Below are 6,000 nucleotides of genomic sequence, written 5' to 3' on the forward strand. Positions count from 1 at the left end.
TGAGAAGGTGCATGCTGTGGCTCTGCCTAAAGAACTGCCCAGGGCTCACACAGGGTATAGACATGCACAGGGGCTGCTTCTCAACTTGAGCCTGCGTTCTCATCCCTCTTTGTGCACCACCCTTTCTTCCCTTTTTCCTTGAGACCTACCTCTGCATGCCTACCCAAGGAGAGGAGCAGGGGTGTGGGTTATTTGAGTACAACAACATTTTCTAGCTCAAGCAGTCTGCCACAGAGCCCAGCTTGACAAGCCCATCAGAGCTTATTACCCTGAGGTCAACACTACAGCATGTGTCACCTCTACCATTTTGTGCCCCCTTGGCTGGTGATTTCAAGCAAGCACTATAGTTCATACAAAACTAATCCTCTGAGCACTCCCAGGCTGTGGAGGTATAGACAAAGCGTCTTGCTGATATACACTGGAGTTTTTTGGTGTTTTCATTGCTTTGCTCTAAATACTTCATCACCTGCCTGCTGGGGTGTCTTGCTGGCAGTGGAATGTCACCCAATGGTACCCTGCATATCCTCACCTCTGTTCCTCCTGGGGGTGCCCTCTGTTCTCCTGACCATGCCTCCAAAGCTGTGAGGACAGCTCTGTCCCCCTCTGCCAAGTTCTTTGTCAGTGTCTGGTCGCTGAGCTGCAAAATTCAGTGCTTGGCTGTCTGCTTTTCAGTATTCCTTCTCTCATTCCTCCTTGCCTCTCTACAAGCTTTTGTGATTAGGAAACTGAACTTATATTTCAATACTTACTTATATTTCAAGACCTCTGTGACTAATCTCTGGCAACATTTTTAACCTGTCTCGACATGAAGAAATTCTGGCTTTATTTGAGCTTTCCTCAGCTAAATGGCTCAGATGCTTTCCTGGTGAGAGGAACCTCAGCAACCTCAGATCCTCTCACATTTTTCCAATCCAGCTCATCCTTTGCCTTCTTCTGTTGTTCTGCTGCATTATCCTTGATGCTAGACTTTTCCACTTCTCCCATTTCTGTTTGCAAATCTGTGTTTCATCCAGGGCATACATATTGGGCTGATTTAATTCTTCATCCAGTCTCGACTTTCTCCCCGCCTTCTTCTGTGTCCATGGACATCCTGAATCCCGGTAGAAGCAATGTTTGTCATCATCCCCTCAGTCTGCAAAGAGGCACCACTTCTCCTCCATTTCTGTCACATAAGTGCATTGTGTGTCATTTCTTTCAGCACCTGGTTCAAAGCTGCCTTGCCCTTCACCTAGACAAACCTCAGTGGATTCACGCTGACAGGTCACAGACCCGATGTCCCTGTGCTCTTCCATCTCCTCTGCAATGGTTTTTGGGTCCTTCCAGCACAGCCTCACTTATCTTTGTCCCCTCTTCATGTTCTCCCAGTGGAAGCGGTCATGCAGCTCCTGCCTATCTCCTTTCAAATCCTGCATGGGGAAAAATACTTTGAATAAAAGTCTCTCACAGTATGTTTTTATTTTAGCTGTGTTTAACTTTGGGGAGCACTGGTGCTCTACTGAAGTTGTAGGCACCAAGCATTTTCACATTATCCTTCCACCATATGTTGCACTGTAGATGGATATAGGACATGATAATGCTAATATGACAAGAACAAACACTTGCTGTATTAATAAAAACTGCTGAGACACAAAGAGTGACTAGAGCTACCTACCCACAGATTGTACATTCTCTCTGTCACATGAAGTCTTCAAATCAATGCTGAAAGTCTGAAGAGATACTTTTTAAGGTAACCAGAAGCTATTTGCCTGGTGCAGAAATTATTTGGTGAAGTTTTGTAGCCTGTTTTATCTTGAAGTCCAGGCTAGAAGGTGGTAATGCTCTATTCAGGCCCTAAAATCTTGGACTCCATGGAGCTCACATTGCCTGTTAATACATTCTACCTAAAAAAAAAAAAAAAGCCTTCACATATAAGAAGCTTCTGATGTCTATTCCAGTGTCCTGTTGAACATGCCTTTTTCTTTACATGTCAGTATATTGATTTCTAAATAATCACTGGGGATACAAAGTACATGATGACAAGGAGATTATGGCACCTGTCATGCCCATTGCTAAATTCTCTCAGCTGGCAGCTGCTGTCTGAGTTACTGCAGCCCTGAGCAGACCTCTCCATTTCTGCCTGCTCTGAACCATACTGGTAGTTTTGAGCTGCAATCTCTTAACCCCTGGGTAAAATCCTCGTCCTACTGAAGTCAGAGGGACCTTGGTCACTGACACTTGACAGGGCTAGGATTGCACTTCATGTAGCACTTCTGGCATTTACTTTTTTTCCACTAAACCTCATCTTCTCTGCTGACACAGATGCATCCATATTTCTCCCATTGTTTCTCTCCTGTCGTTGAGCACCTTCATCAATGCCACATGGAGCATCCAGCTGCTAGGACTCAACCTAGGCTGTTCCTCTGTCCTGCAGTTTTTCTGTGGCCAGGACAGAGTAACTCGTGACACGTTTCCTCTGGCGTCTTCCGGCTTGAGGCACCGGGCAGCTCTGCCCTGCTCAGGACAAGGGGTTAGACAGCATCTTTTCTGCGTGGAGCTGCTGAGGTGTAAGGGCTGGACACCCAGGCTTTCTGTTAGCTGAATGTATCAGCTACTCCCAGTTATCTGTAAATCAGAGGGAAAAATTTTAACCCTCTGGGCCAATCTGGAGTGGGTACTGCATGTCGGTGCCCTGTCACATCTTATCCCACCTCCTCTCTCTGATAGGGGGCAGTGCTGGATGGGGCAACACCAGAGGTTTCTTGCCACTCTTTCCCATCTCCTAAACCAGAAGAAAATAATACGCAATGAATAAATGTTTCTATCTCCTTTTGAAAGAAGCTTACTAAAAGTGATTTTTGTACCAAGCTAGTACCACAGTGTGGATGTGCTTTTAGCTGTTCTGGAGCAATTTGGCTTATTTTTCTTCAACCAGTCTCAAGTGCTTCTGGTGTTGATTCATTAGAGACTAACAAAGTGACTAGACACGAGCTATACCAGGGTACAAGCAAGTCGACTAAAATCTGTTCAGCATAGATAATTTTAAAGCCAGCTAAAATGTGGCACAGGAAAGTAACCATGCTTGACCTGGACATCTTAAATGAAGCTGCCATGAATGCATATAAAGATTCACTTAATCCACTGTGACTGTTGGCCACCTCATTAGCCATTTGATTCTAATACTAATTTTTTGGTGAGGATGTTCTGCTCCGTTCTAAATAATGTTTTGGCATGTAAGTACCACAGGTAAATTATACACTGTGCAAAAGGATTTTCTCTGATGCATTGTCCTTTAATGGTACTAAGTGTTCCCCTTTCTTGGTTTGTGAGAAAGAGGAAATCTGGGAATCAGTGTGATGTCCTTGCCCTTATTGAGTGACAAATAGTCTGCCGTGTTTAAAGAAAGGCATGTGTGTGGGTTTGGGGGGAAATCCAGGAAGGTGCAGTTTTGTTCCAGGGCATGGAGCCTTAAGGTAAATAAATATATAAGAAGGTACTACTAGACCCAGCTTCTGCCCACAGGTGAGTGTCCATGCTGGGGACAATATACAAGACAAAGGCAAGTATCTAAAGCAACTTTCTAGCCAGTCCATGGCCTGGGTTGCACCCTGCTCTACCCATTCTGGGTACTGAGCTTCAGAACAGATCTGGACTAATTCATGAGGGACCAGAGAAAAATAATGAGATGTTCATAAAGCACAGATTTCTTTGGTCTAGAGAGAAGATGACTGAAGTGAGATATCAGCAAGTCTTCAAATACATTCAAAAAAATGTAGCAGTTGTGAGCTTCAAAATTTGTCCACTATATCTACTGAGGATAGTAGATACAGTGGACAATTATGAGAGGTGTCTTAGTCTGTAGCAAAACAACAGGAGAAACTGTCTAACAGTAAGGAGAGTATTAGGACAGGATGCCTATCCTCTATAGGACAGGCATTGGGATAGGATGCCTATCTTGGAGATATCTACCCTACCTCTGTTGGGTGTGTTAAAGGGCACGTTACACAAATATCTCAAATGATTCGTTTGCATATATTGGATCCCACTTACAGCTGAGGGAAGGACTAGAGGGCCTTATGAGCTGTAATTGCTGTTTCTATGAATAAGAAGTCAAGATACCAAGAGCATCACTTATTCCACTACCATTTGGAAGACAGAAGCCTTCTACCAAGGGTGAAGTCTAGTGATCCAATTTGTGAAGACAAGTGGCTTTTTTTCCCAGAACAAGCAACCTTGTTTTCCAGACCCTAAATTAACTAAAGAATAAGTTATCTTGCCTATAAAATTGCATCAATAATCTTAAAATTACAAAGTGAACATGAAATGATGCCGGGGAATCTAAGCAGCCTGAAGGTCCAGCACCATAACTCTTACTCACATCACGTATTGTAGTGGAGACAGTTCAGATTTCACTGTCTCACTTTGAAAACAAGTTTGCATGTCATACTGGAAGGAGAAGTCTGAGCAGGTAAAGGCTTGCTCTTACGAATTTACCAGATGTCTTTTGTGAAGTGGATTGTGAGGGAACTCAGCATTTTCCCAGCTTTGGCAAATGTGCTTGCCTATAACCCAGGCACCTTGCCTGGGAGTGCTGTGGGCTGGATTTAACTTATGGCTATAGCACTGGGAAGGGGTTGGGGTTTCCAAAGCTGGGACACACAGTCTCCAAATGATCTAACAAGGTGGTAGGACAAGCTGCAACCTTCCTCACTGCAGCCAGTGCCTACGGGGAGCATGCGCAAGGAAGCAGGGTGCTGCGGCAAGCCCCACCACAGCACCCACCAGCAACTGTGGTGCTGCCCTTGCCCACACTCATGCCCCAGCCATGGGGTCCTGCCCCCTCCTGCGGGTCCGAGCACAAGTCATGCCTGGAAGCTGCTTTCCAATATGGGGGGTGTGAAGCTGTGGGCAGGAGCTCTGTGGCCGGGACATTAGGTCAAGGTGGGGGCTTGGGGAAGCAGTGTGCCCCAGCAGCGGGGATTGGTTTCCTTTCTGCCTTGCCCCACTCCTTTTGAGCTGCTCAGGTAGCAGGAAAGGAGAAACTCACAGCTCCCAGAGCTCTGCTTGGTGTTTCTGTGCTCAGCGTAACCACCCTGCGTGCAGTTCCTCCTTCCAGTGTCCAGCAAGCTGGGTTTCCAGTTCCCAGAGGTGATTTTGCCCAAGGAGTCCAGCTGGGTGAGCTCCCTGGGGACCCTTCTCCTCAACAGGGTGCTCCCATAGGCAGACATCACCCAGGGCCCAAGCTGGGCGCCTTGCCATGCCCAGCATGAGCTCAGGGTGACACTGGGAGCTGCCACGATGCATTACAACTCCTGAAGCGTGGGGGAGTCCAGCAGCCTGACTGAAGACTGTGGTGGAATAGAGACATCCCAGGCACATGGCATCAGCTGGGGCAGGGATGCTGGGGCCAGAGGCAATTATTCAGAAGATGTGGGCTGGTATCACCTCAGATGAGTATGTGTTTGGGAATGCAGTACAGGGCCATGGTAGGACGTGGTAAAAACCACCTCAAGGAGGTGGGGCCAGGAGCAAAACTTGTTCCCTGCAGCTATTCAGCACCGCATCTTGCTTTCCCCTGTGTCCAGAGAGGCTGCGTAAGTCCCTGCGTACCAAGAAGGCCCAAGACCGTCCAGTGGCCTCCTTACTCAGAACCCTTTTAGGAGGGATTTTAATTCGTGTAAATGAGTGTTTTTAATTTGTTATACTGGCCTTTATCTCTATTACCATCTCATTTGCTTTTAAACCTAGTTTTGCCATCCTGACTGAATTCCATTTGATGCATTAGGAGTAATTCTCTTCCCAAAGGGTTAGACATTTTCTCTCTACATAAAAGTCGCTTATTTTGGATAAAGAGACGATTAGATTTATCTTTAATATTTTAATGGCAGCCAGGATTATTGGGTGGGCAGCCCCGGTTTCAGTTGTTGTTGGGGGATTAGACTCTAATAAACTCTTCAGATTGGGATTTTTTTTTCTGTTTTGCACAAAGTACTTGTATTTATTTAAAAAAAACTCACTTCTTTT

This window comes from Leptosomus discolor, chromosome 3 (assembly GCF_034619465.1).
Source record: "Leptosomus discolor isolate bLepDis1 chromosome 3, bLepDis1.hap2, whole genome shotgun sequence".
In the NCBI taxonomy this organism is placed as follows: domain Eukaryota; kingdom Metazoa; phylum Chordata; class Aves; order Leptosomiformes; family Leptosomidae; genus Leptosomus; species Leptosomus discolor.